This window comes from Loxodonta africana, chromosome 20 (assembly GCF_030014295.1).
Source record: "Loxodonta africana isolate mLoxAfr1 chromosome 20, mLoxAfr1.hap2, whole genome shotgun sequence".
Classification (NCBI taxonomy): domain Eukaryota; kingdom Metazoa; phylum Chordata; class Mammalia; order Proboscidea; family Elephantidae; genus Loxodonta; species Loxodonta africana.
In genome coordinates, this window is record NC_087361.1 from 71,792,650 (window position 1) to 71,810,513 (window position 17,864).

At 48.6% G+C, this 17,864-nt stretch overlaps 1 protein-coding gene across 4 annotated transcripts in view; it reads right to left on the reverse strand.

Annotated features, from left to right (window-relative positions):
- ADORA1 (adenosine A1 receptor) overlaps positions 1-17,864 on the reverse strand; it is a 47,511-nt gene that overhangs the window by 2,688 nt on the left and 26,959 nt on the right. The gene's annotated exons all lie outside the window — the stretch shown is intronic.

Here is a 17,864-nt window from a genome sequence, read left to right on the forward strand (position 1 = left end):
TGATTCCAACCCATAGCGACCCTGTAGGACAGAGTAGAACTGCCCCACAATGTTTCCAAGGCTGTAAATCTTTATGGAGGCAGACTATCTCACCTTTCTCACGCAGAGTGGCTGGTAGATTCAAACCACCAACCTTTCGGTTATCAGCTGCGCACTTGACCACTGCGCCACCTACAATTGCTCACGGGTGCTTGGCCTATCCGCACTAGACATCTCATCATCACTTCACTGGCGTAGGAAAGCACTGGCAGAATGAGCGCCCATTTCACAGATGAGGAAACTGACGTTCGAACAGTCAAGTGATCTGTCCAAGTCCACACAGAAGGTGGCGGCTCTGCCCAGTGCTTTCTAACACACATCTACACTGACCCAAACAGCCAGGTGATTAACAACCATCCCTTCCCTTAGGCCATATGACACAACTGCCATTACCTGCCCACAGCTCCCCTTCTTCTGGCCCTGGCCCATGCTCCCCTGCACTGCCCCATCCACCACCTCCATCTTTACCCTCCTGACCCCTCTAATCACTGCACAGTACTTACACCTGAGGGGCTGATCTCGAGGACACTAGGAACCAGCTCTGCAACCCCAAGCTAGTCGGGAATGATTCTTAGGAAAGGAAACTGATGTTCCTTGAGCAGTGGCTGCGTGCTAGATGCTTCCTTTCATTCACCCCTGAATGCATTTATGCGTTCACTCTGCAAACGTTAAGTGTTTTCCATGCCAGGCATCGCTCTCTGTGCCGGGAATAAGATAAAAGGTCCCTGCCTTTACGTAGCTTTGATTTTGGGTGAAGAGACGGATAACACTTTAAAAGAAAGGAAATAAACCAGGCATTTAGAAGGAGCTGGGTACTTTGAAGGAGATAAACAGGATGATGTCCAGGAGCAGAGCTTTCCAGCCTTTTGAGAGCATCTGTACAGCACGCAGTAAATAGGCGAGGCTGCCCACGGGCCAGAAGGCACTGGCCACGGAGCTAGGCGCTGCAGGCCTCCCCCTTACCCCACTGAGGGCTGAGGGTTTCAATATCTCTGGGCTCCCCTCTTCCTTTAAATCAAAACAGCCCGCAGACACCGCATCCTATGCCCGCACACTGCCATGGTGTGAGTGCCCAGGCTGGGGTCCATCCAGCTCTGCTGAGAAGCTGACTCAGCGGCAGCAGCCTGCCCAGTTTGTGTGTGTGTGTGTGTGTGTATTTGTGTGTGTGTGTGCAGCTTCTGAGATGGATGGGGCGCCCTTCTGAGCACGTCAATAGATTCTGAGGCCCATGGTGTGCCGGCGGGAGGCCCCAACTATCTGTAGTTCTGCAGGTTTCTCCTTCACTGTGATGATTCTCAAGGGCCCTCTCACCTGGACAACATCTCTCCTAGACCCCTCCATCAAAGCCCACCTGCTCCGTGAAGGCTTTACAGGGATGGGAAGGGGAATAGTTTGAAAGGTGGAGAAACCAGTTGTCTTCCAACCCACCTCACCTAGAAGACGAGCACTAGAAGGGTCTTGGGAACCTCACTTCTGATCTCATCATCGTTCCCTGGGGAAACTGAGGGCCCCAGCTGACTCCAGCCCTTTCTGTATGGCGCTCCTCCCGCCTCGTGTTCGTAGGATCCTTGTTTTCACAAACAACCAAAGAGCCTTGAAAGCTGGCCAGTTCACTTGCGCCTCACTGAACTTCTTCCTTAAATATAATCCTTATCCTCACCCTCTTGCCGTCACTGAAGCCCATTCCCTACTGTTGGGTCCTCAGCAGAGTAACCAGGGTCTGGTGGAGCCTGAGAGGCATAAGCAGTTTGCGACTGGCTGCTAACCTAAAGGTTGGCAGTTCAAACCCACCCAGTCAAGAAAACCCCGTGGAGTAGTTCTACTCTGTAACACACAGGGTCACCATAGGATGGAATCAACTCAACAGCAACAGGTTTGAGGAGTTTTTTTGGTGCATACACTGCTAGTCAGAAGACCTGAATTTAGGCTCCAGTTCTGCAACCTAACAGATTAATTTCTTCTCTGTGAAATGAGACAGTGGCACCTGCTTCAGAGGGTGAGGATCAAACGTTAAGATGTTCTGTAAACACCTTATCAGTGTTGCTGTTGCTGGGTGCTGTCAAGTTGATTCTGATTCATATAGTAGCCCCATGTGACAAAGTACAACTGCCCCATCCTATTTCTTAAGCTGTAATCTTTAAAGAAGCGTATCGCCAGGTCTTTCTCTCACAAAGCTGCTGGGTGGGTTTGAACTGCCAACCTTTTGGTTGGCAGCCAAGCACTTAACTGGTGCACCAGCAGGGCTCCTTACCCCACCAATAGGAGGTGCTATTGTAGTTATTCTTTGCCTGAGCTCTTGGCCTTCCGAGCCCCTCGAAAAACTCACACCTGAGAAAACTCCAGCATTTCCTGATGCTCAGCAAACACAGCCTGGTGGCTATGAAAACCTCTTGCTCAGGTCTTGTTCCGATGATGACAGTGTGCACCCCACATGCCCTCTCAGAAGTTCTGGCCACGAGTCTATGGGGAGAGGGCAAAGGGCCACAGAGCATTCTGCGGAGAGAACAGAAGGCTGAGGGGCACTGCCACGGCTGTCCCAAGGCCAGGGCGGGGCTGGGCTCCAGGTAACCCTCGCCAGGACCACATGTGGTTGCAGCTGCAAAAGGAAGGAAGGAGGCCAGGCATCCCCATCACTGCCCATCACACCTACCGTTTATGTCACATTTATCCTTCACAGAGTCTTTTACATTCACGTCTCAGGAAATCCCCGTAACCACCCTGGGAGGTGAGCACCACAGATAATGGAATTTCCCAGATGAGGAACCCGAGGGTTACAAATGGGCAGTAATTTCCCTGGGTTTCCTGAATCCAAGACCAGTGCTCCTTCAGGCAAGCACCAGGCTGACTGTGGGTCGTTCAGATGTGGGGATGATTGGCAGACTGGGAATATCTCTTACCTAAGGGCTTTAAAATGGGAACATACTGACCCTGTTCAAAGAGGGTACTGCCAGAGACAGGAGGATGGGCGAGGTGATTGCTGGTGTTGCTGTCCAGCCTGAGGACAGGGCGTGGGTGTCTAGCCCAGGACCCACAGCTGGGCAGTGATGACCTCCTGAGAGAGGGGATGGATGCTGACAGGGACCCAGGTGGTCAGAGGGAGGAGGCAACTTCTAACTACAGAGGTGTCTTCCTCCACCCCTGCCTTCTCCCCCCTCACCCTGTCTGCCTGGAGCCCCCGGGGTTAAAGCTTTCCTGGGGCTCCTCCAGGACCAGGTCCCAGCAGGCCCTGGGGCTTAGGGTATCAGTTCTCATCTGTTTTTCTTGCTATTTTCTCCTTGGTGGGAAAAGGCTGGACCCAGGACCTTGCCTGGAGTCGGGGGGGCAGGCTCTCACAGGAAGGGCTGCCTCCCAGAGCCAGAGGAGAAACTTCCTTCTCCCTACACGTGGGAAAGAGAAGCAAAGGCTACAAGACCTGAGGCGCAAATAGGGTAGGCCATATTGAACGCACTTCCACACTTGAGGATGTCCCTCCCTAAGTTGGAGTCCAAGGCCTCTCCACCCCCAGGGCTGTGCTGGGGACTGGCAGAGAGATGGCTGCCTCAGGAGTGTGCTGTCTCAGAAGGGAGGAAGAGAAAAACAGAACAGAGACATTAAAATGGTAAGTAGGGACTGCCCACAAGGCAAGCAGGGCATACAGCTCCTCAAAGATGTAAGTAAAAGAACCAAGGAAACCCCCACAACCTCCAGATTCTCCCTAACCACAGCGTAATATCCCACCACTGGTGAGACATTCCTTGGGTTAAGAATTGCCCTCTTGTTCACCCTTCAACCAATGATTGGACAGGCCCATAAAACCAAACGAGACTGAAGGGGCACACCAGCCCTGGGCAAGGGACTAGAAGGTAGGAGGGGACAGGAAAGCTGGTAATAGGGAACCCAAGGTTGAGAAGGGAGAGTGTTGACATGTCATGGGGTTGTTAACCAATGTCATAGAACAATGTGTGTACTAACTGTTTAATGAGAAACTGGTTTGTTCTGTAAACCTTCATCTGAAGTACAATTAAAAAAATAATAATAATTACCCTCTCTCTGTGTTATCTTTAAAGCCAAGGGAACACTAACACCATAGTGTGAATTAGTTCAGTAGTCAATATCTTCTTCTTGCTGATGATAACATGAAAAGATTGGGTACCTGCAGTAATGGGGTGGCAGAGACCCTAAGAGAGGAAGGGAGAGCTTGAGGAAAGAGGTGCGGGTGGGGCCACCGTGGACTTTCTCAGGGTTGCCTAGAGCTGTCCTGACTGAAAAGAAAAGCATTTCATATCACAGCTCCTGCAAGAGTAAGCTCACTTTAGGGGTGGAAATTAGAGAATGCTGTTGTTGTTAGGTGTCATCGAGTCAGTTCCAACTTATAGCAACCCCATGCACAACAGAACAAAACACTGCCTGGTTGTGTACCATCCTCACAATTGTTGCTATACTCGAGCCCATTGTTGCAACCCTCTTGTTGAGGATCTTCCTCTTTTTCACCGACCCTCTACTTTACCAACCATGATGTTCTTCTCCAGGGACTGATTCCTCCTGACAACATGTCCAAAGTATGTGAGACACAGTCTAGCCGTCCTTGCTTCTAAGGGGCATTCTGGCTGTACTTCTTCCGAGACAGGTTTGTTTGTTCTTTTATCAGTCCATGGTATATTCAGTATTCTTTGCCAACACCACAACTCAAAGGCGTCAATTCTTCTTTCATCTTCCTTATTCATTGTCCGGCATATGAATGCATATGAGGTGACTGAAAACACCATGGCTTGGGTCAGGCGCACCTTAGTCTTCAAGGTGACATCTTTCCTTTTCAACACTTTAAAGGGGTCTTTTGCAACAGATTTGCCCAATGCAATGGGTCTTTTGATTTCTTGACTGCTGCTTCCAGGGGTGTTGATTGTGGATCCAAGTAAAATGAAATCCTTGACAACTTCAATCTTTTCTCCATTTATCACGATGTGGCTTATTGGCCCAGTTGTGAGGATCTTTGTTTTCTTCATGTTGAGGTGCAATCCACACTGAAGGCTTTGGTCTTTGATCTTCATCAGTAAGTTCTTCAATTCCTCTTCACTTTCAGCAAGCAAGGTTGTGTCATCTGCATAACACAGGTGGTTAATGAGTCTCCCTCCAATCCTGATGCCAAGCTCTTCTTCATATAGTCCAGCCTCTCTGATTATTTGCTCAGCATATAGATTGAATAGGTATGGTGAAAGGATACAACTCTGACGCACACCTTTCCTAACTTTAAACCACGCAGTATCCCCTTGTTCTGTTAGAACGACTGCATCTTGATCCATGTACAGATTCCTCATGAGCACCATTAAGTGTTCTAGAATTCCCATTCTTTGCAATGTTATCCACAATTTGTTATGATCTACACAGTTGAATGCCTTTGCATAGTCATTAAAACATAGGTAAACATCTTTCTGATATTCTCTGCTTTCAGCCAGGATTCATCTGACATCAGCAGTGATATCCCTGTTTTCACGTCCCCTTCTAAATTCGGTTTGAATTTCGGGCAGTTCCCTGTTGATGTACTCCTGCAGCCGCTTTTGAATGATCTTCAGCAAAATTTTGCTTGCGTGTGATATTAATGATATTCTTCCATAATTTCCACATTTGGTTGGATCACCTTTCTTAGGAATAGGCATAAATATGGACCTCTTCCAGTAGGTTCGCCAGATAGCTTTCTTCCAAACTTCTTGGCATAGACAGGTGAGCACTTCCAGCGCTGCATCCGTTTGTTGAAACATCTTAATTGGTATTCCGTCAATTCCCAGAGCCTTGTTTTTCGCCAATGCCTTTAGTGCAGCTTGGACTTCTTCCTTCAGTACCATCAGTTCCTGATCATATGTTACCTCCTGAAATGGTTGAACATTGACCAATTCTTTTTGGTATAGTGACTTTGTGTATTCCTTCCATCTTCTTTTGATGCTTCCTGTGTCGTTTAATATTTTCCCCTTAGGATTCTTCAGTCTTGCAACTCGAGACTTGACTTTTTTTTCAGTTCTTTCAGCTTAAGAAATGTTGTGTTCTTCCTTTTTGGTTTTCTATCTCCAGGTCTTTGCAAGTGTCATCATAACACTTTACTTTGTCTTCTCAAGCTGCCCTTTGAAATCTTCTGTTCAGCTCTTTTACTTCATCATTTTTTCCTTTTGCTTTAGCTACTCAACATTCAAGAGCAAGTTTCAGAGTCTCTCCTGACTTCTATTTAGGTCTTTTCTTTCTTTCCTGTCTTCTTAATGCCTCTTGCTTTCTTCATGTATGATGTCCTTGATGTCATTCCACAACTTGTCTGGTCTTCAGTCATTAGTGTTCAACGCGTCAAATCTGTTCTTGAGATAGGCTCTAAATTCAGGTGGGATATACTCAAGGTCATACTTTGGCTCTCGTGGACTTGTTCTAATTTTCTTCAGTTTCAACTTGAACTTGCATATGAGTAATTAATGGTCTGATCCACAGTCAGCACCAGGCCTAGTTCTGACTGACGATATGAGCTTTCCCATCATCTCTTTCCACAAATGTAATCGATTTTATCCCTGCGTATGCCATCTGGCAAGGTCCATGTGTATAGTCACTGCTTATGTTGATGAAAAAAGGTACTTGTAATGAAGAAGTTGTTGGTCTTGCAGAATTCAATCATGAGATCTCTGGCATCGTTTCTATCACCAAGGCCATATTTTTCAACTACCGATCCTCCTTCTTTGTTTCCAACTTTCGAATTCCAATCACTGGTAAGTATCAGTGCATCCTGATTACATGTTCAATCAATTTCAGACTGCAGAAGTTGGTAAAAATCTTCAATTTCTTCATCTTTGGCCTTAGTGTTTGGTGCATAAATTTGAATAATAGTATTAACTGGTCCTTCTTTTAGGCATATGGATATTATCCTATCACTGACAACATTGTATTTCAGGAGAGATCTTGAAATGTTCTTTTTGACAATGAATGCAACACCATTCCTCTTGAAGTTGTCATTCCTAGCATACTAGACCATATGATTGTCCAATACAGAATGACCAATACCAGTACATTTCAGCTCACTAATGCCTAGGATATCTATCTGTATGCGTTCCAGTTCATTTTTGACGATTTGCAATTTTCCTAGATTCATAACTTGTACATTCCAGGTTCCAATTATTAATGGATGTTTGTGCTGTTTCTTCTCATTTTAAGTCATGTTACATCAGCAAATGAAGGTCTTGAAAGCTTGACTCCACCGATATCATTAAGGTCAACTCTACTTTGAGGAGGCAGCTTTTCCCCAGGCATCCTTTGAGTGCCTTCCAACCTGAAGGGCTCATCTTCTGGCACTATGTCAGACAATGTTCTGCTGCTATTCATAAGGTTTTCACTGGTTGATTCTTTTCAGAATTAGACCACTGGGTCCTTCTTCCTAGTCCGTCTTAGTCTGGAAGCTCAGCTGAAACCTGTCCACCATGGGTGACCCTGCTGGTATCTGCATACTGGTGGTACAGCTTCCAGCCTCACAGCAACACACAAGCCCCCACAGTATGACAAACTGACAGATGTGAGGGGGTCTGCAAATCCTGCATCCAAATAGGGCAGGGCAGAGGTAGCCATTGGTGCTTCCCTGAATGTCCTGGCCAGGCTGCTAAATGAGGAGAGAGAGATTCTGGAGGCTAAGTGAGGAGGGAGTCCAAAAGCCATAGTTAACTAGCCGATAATAAGGATGGCAGCAGTGGTGGCTCAGCGGTAGAATTATTGCCTTCCATGTGGGAGACCCAGGTTCTATTTCTGGCCAACACACCTCACGTGCAGCCACTACCCATCTGTCAGTAGAGACTTGCACGTCATGACGATGCTTAACAGGAACTTCCAATCTAAGAAATACTAGGAAGAAGTGCCTGGCAATCTGCCAGTTAATTGGCCTAATGTGTCTAGTGCTTCTGTTCTACCTCCTAGTTCACTGCGTGGTACCTGGGGCCTTAAAAACTTGCACGCAGCCCTCAAAGACGCAATTGGTCTCCATTTGCCTGAAGCAACAAAGGAAGAAGGAGAGTCAGGAACAGGAGGAGGATACGGAATATGTGACTAACTGCCTTCTTTGCCACAAGATCAGATGAACTGAATGGTGCCCAGCTACCATTACTCAACATTTTGATCAAAGATTCTATAGAAGAATCCTGATCAAAGGGGGAAAATGCAGAACAGAATTTCAAATCTCATAGACTCCAGACTTTCTGAAGCCATGGAGAGTGGATGAACCTCTGAATCTACCGCCCTGAGATAATCTTTAAACCGTAAACCAAAAATACCCCCTGAAGTCTTTTTAAAACGAAACAACAGTATAGCTTAACTAGTAAAGAATCTCTGCCTTGAGCATTATGCTCTTTTAAGAACTATCTATACAGGATCAAATTGACAACAGCAACTTGAAAGACTAGACAGGAACCTTAGGGGGCACTGAGTTTATGTTAATAGGGGAGGAACGATTCAGAAAAGGAGGGTGAGAATGGTTGCACAACTTGAAGAATATAATCAGTGTCACTGAGTTGTACATGAAGAAACTGTTGAATTGGTGTATGTTTTGCTGTGTATGTTCTCAACAACAACAAAGTAAATGTAAAAAATAAAATAGAATAAAAAAGAGATAATAGAAAAAAAAATTCTATGCAACACAATGGTCCAATTCACAACGAATCATGGGGATGATACAGAACCAGACAGCGTTTCATTCCATTGTGCATGGGGTTGCCTTGCATCATGGCTAACTCAACAGCAGTTAACAGCAACAATCACAAGACAATAATAACAATGATAACAACGATGTTGATAATTGTTTTTGTCATTACGCCATCAGTTTGCAGCGTTGGGGTGACTTGCATGTTGCTATGATGCTGGAAGCTCTGCCACCAGCAATTCGAATACAAGCAGGGTCACCCATGGTGGACAGGTCTCAGTGAAGCTTCCAGACTAAGACAGACTAGGAAGAGGCCTGGCAATCTACTTCTGAAAATTAGCCAGTGAAAACCCTATGTATTACAACAGAATAATGTTGATAATAGCTGACATTTATTGCATGATTTCTGTTTTGGGCACCGATTTTATAGCTACCTCAACATAGTCCTATCAGTTAAGTACTACAATTATTTCCATTTTCTAAATGCAGTAGCTGAGACTCAGAGAGACTAAAAAACATGTCCAAGGTCACTCAGCAGGTAAGAGGCAGAGAAGGAATTTCTAAGACAGAGATCTGTCCGAGTCCAAAGCCCATGCTGGACCCTGCTCTGCCATCTGAGAAGATAGAGGAGGAAGGAGAATCGGATGGTAGGGGCCCAGAGTAGGAGAAGAGAGCTGTGGTTAGGGCCCAGAAGGGAAGCCTCACTCCTCCAGGAGCCCTCCTTGGACTACGTAGCTTGGAGGACACTGTCTTACCCTGCCTGGGACCCTAACTCATCCATTAAAGTCCGACCTCTTTGTGAGCCATCAGCCTGGTATGTTCATGAGTTCCTAGGGATTTAGTTGTTGACAGTCTTGTCCATTTAGTTGTTGGCTTCCACTGGGGGCAGCTGAGCAGTTGAGTCACTAAACATACTCACTGAGCGCTTTCCAGGTGCCAAGTACTAGGTTCTGGGCTCTGGAATGTGGAAGTAAACAGGCACTCACATTCCAGAAGCAGGGAGACGGACAACAGATACGTAAACAAACCAGATCATTTCAGAGAGTGAAAAGATCTACCAAGCGAAATAAATGGGATACCATGAGTGGGAGGGATGGGGCCGGGGTGCTGCTGATGTGGGCTGGGTGTTTGGGATGGTCACTCCGAGGAGGAAAGTGTAAGCTGATCACCGTGCAAAGGTCTGGGCAAAGCCCACCCAGCTGAGGCCCAGCCAGTGTCCAGGTGTGGAGGCAGAGTGGGCTTCAAGGGGCAGAGTGGGCTTCAAGGGGCAGAGTGGGCTTCAAGGGACGGAGGGTTCACGTGGAGGAAAGAGCTTCAGGATCAAGGCTGGGTCAGGTCAGAGAGGGGCAGGGATGACCATCTAGGACCACGAGGCCCACAGGAAAGGTGCTGAGGTTTATCTTAAGTGCACAGGGAAACCATTCTAAACAAAGGGGTGTCATAATCCAATTTCTGTTTTTAAAAGATGGCTTGGGTGGAAAATTACTCCACATTGAAAAGAAATGAGCTATCAAGTCACGAAAAGACATGGAAGAAACTTCAATGCGTAGTGCTAAGTGAAAAAGCCAGTCTGTTAAAGTTATATACTGTCTGATTCCAACTACAGTGAAACTGGTAAGAGCTGGAGCTCAGTGGGGTGCCTTGGGTTTCCGGGCCTCGCGACTTTTCCGCCTTTGATAGGGTCTTACCACTTTTCTATCGCTCTCTATTAGTGGAAAATGTTTGAGTTTTCCTTCTCTGACATGCTTCTATCTTACACAGGTTCCACCTTTCACAGGTTTTACTGTATATGACATTCCGGAAAAGACAAAGTTATAGAAACAGTGAAAAGACTGATGGTTGCTGAGGGTTCCAGGGGAGAGGGATGAATAGATGGAGCACAGGGCATTTTTAGGGCAGTGGAACTCTACTGTCTATAATAGTGGGCACAGCACTACGCATTTGTCAAAACTCATAGGACTGTACAACACAAAGGGAATCTCAGTGCAAACTATGGCCTTCACTTTTACAAATAATGTACCAACGCGGGCTGATCAGCTGTAACACGTGTACCACAGGAATGCAAGATGTCAGTAACAGGAGAAACAGCATGCAGGGGTGAAGGAGTGTATGGGAATTCTCTGGACTCACTGCACAATTTCTCTGTAAACGTGAAACTGCTCTAAAAAAATAATAAAATATATTAAAAAGAAGAAGAAAAAGATTACTCAGGCTGCTGTGTGGCGAAGGTACTGTGGAAGGGAAAGAGCAAAAGCAAGAAAACCAACCAGGAAGCCATTTTAGTGTTCAGCCAAGAGATGAAGGCAGTATGGTCTAGCTGGTGGCAATGCAAGAGGGAAGAAGTAAATGGCTTTGAGAGCTATCTGGGGACAGGGCCAACAAAACCTGCTGCTGAGCTGGGATGTTGGGGTGAGGGAAAGAGAATGAGTTATCCTGACCACTGAGTGGAGGGTGGTGCCATCCCCCAAGTCTCCCTAAGGAGTCCTTCCCCTTATACTGGACCCCACCCCACACTAGCGGAAATGCCTTTGTGTGCATATCTGGGCACCTCCTATCTCAGGGCATTTGCTCTTCCTGCTCATCTCCTCGAGATGTCTAAGAAGCCCTCCTTCAGGTCTCAACTCAGATGTTGCCTCCTCAGTCTAGATTCCCTGACCACTCTATTGAAATAGACCCCTGCATCTGAAATCCTCTCGCCATGTTTAATTCTCTCAATAGAGCTTACTGTTTCATAACTACATGTACGTGTCTACAAATACATGTACATACATACCACACCTAGAACATACATATAACATACATAGTTCCTGCATTTGTTACCTGTCTCTCTCTAGCAGAGAGTAAGCTCTGTTAGAACAGAGCTTTAATTTTGTGTCCCTTCTGCATCCCCAGTACCTTGAACAGTGCTCAACGACTGTGCTGAATGAATGAATACACGTAAAAATAGAGAAGCGAGTCCATACATCCATTTATTCAGAAATGATCAGAGAAGCTGCCATGTGAGTACACCTCAGGGAATAGAGAGGAGGACTAAATAGTAGGTGCTCAATTAGAGATGGTCAGATTGAAAACAAACAGCCCTTACCCTGGAACAACACCATGTTGTGGATGAGAAAAATCACCCTCTTGTTCATGCCTGCTGCACTGGGAGCTGCAGGGAGTCTGCTGCTGAATCAGACACCTACCAATCGCTGCTTATGTCCTGTGACATAAGGCTGCTGTGATGAAGACCTCTTATAAGAGGTGTGAGCAAGAGCCACCAGGCACCAGCCAGCAACTAACATATCCTTGGCATCTAATCTTGCTAATCTCAGCAGGAGTCCTTTGCCCGAGCTCTGTTCCCGGTTCTCTGCTCCATGAATAGTCCCCTTTCATGGATGAGATCATATCCAGTGGAGGCCCCACTCTGCACAGAGGGTGGCTTCTCCCTGCTACAGCCTCAGAGGAGGGCCTGCATGGACACCACGGGGCAGTTTGGGGCTGACCTGAGAACATGAACAACACACCTTAGAGGAGGGCCTGCTTGGACACCATGGGGACAGGTTTGGGGCTGACCTGAGAACATGAACAACACACCTTAGAGGAGGGCCTGCTTGGACACCATGGGGACAGGTTTGGGGCTGACCTGAGAACATGAACAACACACCTTAGAGGAGGGCCTGCTTGGACACCATGGGGACAGGTTTGGGGCTGACCTGAGAACATGAACAATATACCTTAGAGGAAGGCCCGCTTGGACACCATAGGGACAGGTTTGGGGCTGACCTGAGAACATGAACAACACACCTCCTTAGAGCAAGAAGAGCTCAGAGGGCCGTCAGAGATGAGCAGGCCCTGGGACCAAGGCAGGCCCAGGAGCATTTGACAGAGAAATGAGGAAGGGTGGTGAGGTGGGTTGGGGTAGTAATAGAGGTCCTAAAGAACTCCTTTTGATCTACAGTCCGAAGAGCCACTCTGTCACTGGACAAACAAGATGGTGAGATGGTCCTGAAGCTACCTGCCCTCAGCTTCTACCGCCACCCTGCCCTGCTCTGCATCAGACCCCTGCAATCTGCATTTCCCAAGCTCTTGGGTCAGCTGGGTCAATGGAAGCATTGGTGGGAGACTGGAGGGCAGGGGCGAGAATCCAGGGTATTTCTATCTCTCTCTCTCTCTGTCCCAGTCATGTCTCAGGCCATGGTTACATCTCCTCCTGGACTCTAGCCCCCACCAGACAGGCCCAGCATGGTTCCAGCTGCCATCAGCTGACACTGGCTCCCGGGCTCCAGGAACATCACCTCATCTCTTTGCCTCTTCAGCCATGGGGTAGCTTCCTGTTGTTGCTCATCTCTGGGTTCTCTCACTGTCCTGTTTGCCTTCTCAGCTGCTTCATCACCTGTGTAACCAATCCCTGGCATAAAAAGCCCTCAAGTGTAGACACCTAAAAGGATTTCCATGCTCCTAGTTAAGAATCCCTGGGTGGCCAAATGGTTAAGCACTGACTAACTGAAGGGTTGGTGGTTCGAACGCACCCAGAGGTGTCTTGGAAGAAAAGCCTGGTGATCTGCTTGTGAAAAGTCAGCTATTGAAACCCCTCTGAAGCACAGTTCTACTCTGACACACACGTGGGATCCCATGAGTCAGAATCAATTTCATGGCAACTGATTAGTTAGACCCCAGCTGTCTGGGAGTGAAGCTGGAGCAGGAGGGATTGAGGGTAGTCATCACAAAGAACTCCTGCCAGAGGTCTGAGACAACTGACCAGAGTCTTAATAAATTCATGGTGACTCAGATGAGGAGAGAGAATCCACATGGTGAGTCTGGAAAAGGCTAAAAACATGATTCTGTATGGAGGGAAGGGTGATGAAACCTCCTGTCAACTACTGAGGCCAGGGCAGGTTCCTCAGGCCTGGCTGTCCCTGGGCAGAGGGGCCAGGAGGCTGAGGGCTGCTGGGAGCTGTAAGGGGTGGGCACGTCTTTGCAATCCTGCCTTCTGGACAGTCAGGGACTGAATAATTCCACCTCCCCTGCCCTTGCCCTTGGCATCTGAGAAGGAGCTATATTTCTTAGCTCTGACCCACCGCCTTCCTGCCTCCCTTCTTATCAAGGATCTCAGCCACTTGTAACTGGAAACTTGGGTCTCAAAGCCAGAGAAGTAAGCTTTTCAGGCTATTAAACTACTTCCTGCAGAGAAATTCTTCCTCCCAAAGGAGAACAGGAAACCAGATCTCATCAAAGGCACTCGGCACACTCCAGGGCCAAATATTTAACAGTAACATTGCCCAGGGGAGTCTGGTTCAGGGGCTCTGGGGAGGCAGCCAGGGTGCCTGGGTCTAGTCATCCTGCCTGGAATCCTGCTCCCTTTGGCCCTGTGGTGTCACTCACCACCTCTAGACACCAGTATATACCAGTCCCCAGAAGGGGGACCAGTCTGGCACCCCTGAGGACAGCCTGTAGGAACAAAGAGTGGAGGCGCAGACATCCTGAGCTCCTTGAAAGAAAAGAGCTAGGTAAATTGATTAGGTTATTTGCGTAATGGGCCTTGGAAATAGCTCCTGGTCACTTTCTGAGACAAATAACTTTGCTGGCTGGCTGGTGGTAAAGACAATTAAGTTCATTTATGTGGCTCGATAAGGTCGCTAATGTGAACATCTCCCCCACTTACCCTCCTTCAGACTCAGAGCCCTCTTTCTGGGCTCCGGGTGAGAGCAGAGGAAACAGCTCTGACCTCAAGAAATTCTCAGTCTGATGGGGGAGGCAGGGCCCCTGAGCCAAGGGAAGTCCCAGTTTGATGGGAGAGTGGCACCTGCTAAAATACACGAGGTCAAAGTCCTGGTGTAGGCCCCCAGGCCCAAAGCCCCTACAGATAACTGGCATCGTGGGCTCTGCCACACACCTGCATGCCTGGGGACGAGGCATCTCCTCTCTAGGCGTGTTCTCTCATCTCTATAAAGAGGGGTTTGGTTTACTCCGTGGCTCTGATCCAGAGGAGGCTGCAGAGGTGGGGTCTACAGAAGGAGGTCTTCAGAGTTTGGGGGGCACATTTTCAAAGTCTATTTGCCTACCACCTCCCACAGCTTTTCCCCAGTCCAAGGTGTAGCCAATATTCTACACGCCCCTTGGAACAATGCCCTAGGTGGTTTGAAGATACAGCTGCTCCCCCCAGCCCATGGAAAGGCCGCTGAGCCCAGTGCAGCCCCACATCCCAGAAGGGAGTGGTCCTGGAGGAGGAGAATGTCTGACCTAAACTGTAACCAGGAAGGGGACCCAGACCTCAGCATTCCCAGCCAATCCCTGCTCTGAGATTTGGGCCAAACAGCCCCACCTGCCGTGGGTGACTTTCTGAGTCATCTGGTGGGACGGGAAAAAACACCCCATCTATGGACAGATTTAATGACCTGTGAGTAGCTGGCGCAGTGAGGCCTTACTGGGATGACCACGATGGTCAAAGAGGCAGAATTCCTTTTCCGGCGAAGCGGAAAGAACTTACGCTATGGGGGAAGGGAGGCTGATTGGTGCATTGGCTCCCCACAGGCCTCTTGGGCCTTTGCAGAAAGTCCCCTTACGAGAGGTAGCAGAGAATCTGACAGCCCGGGCTAGCACACCTAGAGGGCAGGCCTGGAGGGACTGGAAACCTGCAGAACTACCCCGGCTGAGAGAGTGCGGAGGGGCCCACACTGTCCATTGAGGGGGCTTCTGAACACATAGCAGTAACATCAGGAGACCCAAAGGAGGGCAGTGCTCCCTTGAGATATTTTGGTATGGTAGTTGGTGGATCTGGGTTCCGGTCTGGGGTCTGCCGGGCGTGAGCTGGCCTTGGGGGAGACCCCTCCACATTGGGGCATCCATGTCTTCATTGGATGATGAGCTGCTCAATGACATGTTTTCCAAGCTCTGGACAGGTCAAGGTTCCCCTCTGCTGGAACGTGTCAGAATCATCCTATATAGAAAGCTGTGCTCAGAGCTGGCAGAAGAGGGAGGAACACAAAGAGCAAAGCTCCTGCCGCCAGTATGGGGAGGAGCAGCCCGGGCCTCCAGCTGAGAGACATGTGTAACTCTGCAGAAGGGAGTCCCCACTATAATGACTTCATGAGCCTGCTGGGCGCTCCAGGGAGATTGGGAGTAACACGGAGTGGAAAGAGAAATAAACAGTATTTGTTAAGTGAATGAATGAAAGAAGTGTGCTTTAGAGTCAGAACTGAGTTCAGACTGTGGCTACATCAGTAAACAACTCATGGCCTTGAGCAAGTATAACATTCTTTGAGCCTCCGTTTCCTCCTTGGCAGGCTGGGATAAGAAGACCAGCTTTGCAGGCTCATGGAAGAGGAGGCTGAGTGCAGGTAACCTATCTAGACACTCGATGAATAGTAGCAAAGGGTGCCTACTGTTATCACCACTGCGAGGACACCTTGTTTCTACTGGAAAATACCCTTTAGTCAACTCTTAAAAAAAAAATTTTTTTTTTTTTTTTTAACAGATACAAAAGAGGGCTCAAGGACATAGACAAGAAGTTCCTTCTGTTTCACTATGGGAGGTCAGTCCCATGGCTCTAGTTTCTATTTTGCAGTCAGCTCTCCCACCTAATTCAACCCTGGTACACAATTAGCCTGTGTTTCCTGATCTGCCCCTGCTGAAGTGTCTGAGCGTGGGGTGGGAGTGGTGGGGGTTTAGAGCTGGCTCAGCCCAGCGCTGAGCCCTGGATGACCTAAGCAAAGCTCTCAAAGTCGGTGGCCAGAATGAAAGCTGGAGATTGGGGAAGGCAGACTCGGGGGGGCCTATGCCCTTGTGTCCACCTCCCCCTGAGCATCTCTTGGCCTGTCTGCAACCATGGGTACTCAGCATCTGCCTGAAGGCCTGTTTCCACCAAGGGACCGTAATCCAACCCACCAGCTCATAGACTTCAGATCACCCCAAAGGCAGTTGCCAAGGTGGGGACACAGGAGGCAGGTCTGACGTCCTAGTGCGGAAAGTCAGAAGTTACCAGAGGAGCTGCCCTCCCAGACCTTCCCTGGCCTGGAACAGAGGAGATGCTCTGCTCTGAGGAGCAACTGCTCTGTTCTTATTGTCCTGGGCCTTCCGGGGTCCCTAAAGTCCACAGCCTCTAGCCCTCTGCTCTAGAGAAGATGTGAGAGATGGCAGGAGGTGGGAGAAGGATAGAAAAGACAGGGAGAGCTCTCCACCTTGGAAATCTTGCCAAAGAAAGAGTCCGCCCCAACCCTCAGATCTCCATTCCATAGCTGGTACTTCTGCATCAGAAAGTCCTTTGCAGGGTCTAACTTCAGTCCCTCACGCTGCAACGGAACCCAAGGTGGTGCTATTCTTGGGGCCTGGAAAAAGCTGCAGTCACATTCTCTCAGGTTTGGCCTGTCCCCCTGCCTTACATCCAGGTCTGTGGGATTCTGAACCCAAGCAACAGCTGTAACCACCGTAGCCTCTGGAAGTTTCCTGTCATCCCTGCTGGTGTCTCCTGATGCTTTCTCTGCCTTATGTCCCACTGCACAGGTCTTCACTGAGCTCTGCAGCTTACAGTGGCATTTACAGGAAGCTGGAGGCTAGGCCCAACCAGGAACCAGTTCTTGCCAGCCAGCAGCCACCCCCGCACAAGGCAGCAGCCCATAGAAGAGATGAGCGACAATTGCCTGCCCTGAGCCCCACCCCCAACTTACCACTCCCATGTCCCTGCATTTGCTCAAAATTTTCCCCTCTTCTGCCTCAACTCCAGGGATGGACTGGGGTGAAGAAGGGGCCAGGATACAGGGAAGGTACAGGGGTACCCAGGCTTGCACAAGTAGATACAGGTAGGACATGGATCCCTTTCCCAGGACTATCCAAGATGTCGGATCTCGCTCCTTCTCCCCATGGGGGACAATCAGTAAAATTCTTTGTTTTCCTCCCTGCATGTAAGTGCAAGCACCCTGAGGGCAAGGTCCATGTCTCGTTCAATGCTGCTCTCCAAAGAGCTACCACAGTACTTGGAGCCCTTGGGTAGTGTAAGGAGTTAAAGTGCTCAGCTACTCACCAAAAGATTAACCATTCAGATCTACTCAGAGGCACCTCGGAAGAAAGGCCTGGCGATCTCCTTCAGAAAAATCAGCCACTGAGAACCCCAGGAAGCACAATTCTGCTCCAACACACATGGGGTCACCACGAGATGGAGTTGACTCGGTGGCCACTGGTTTAGCACGCAAGAGGTACTCAGTAATACTGAGGAAGGTCAGTC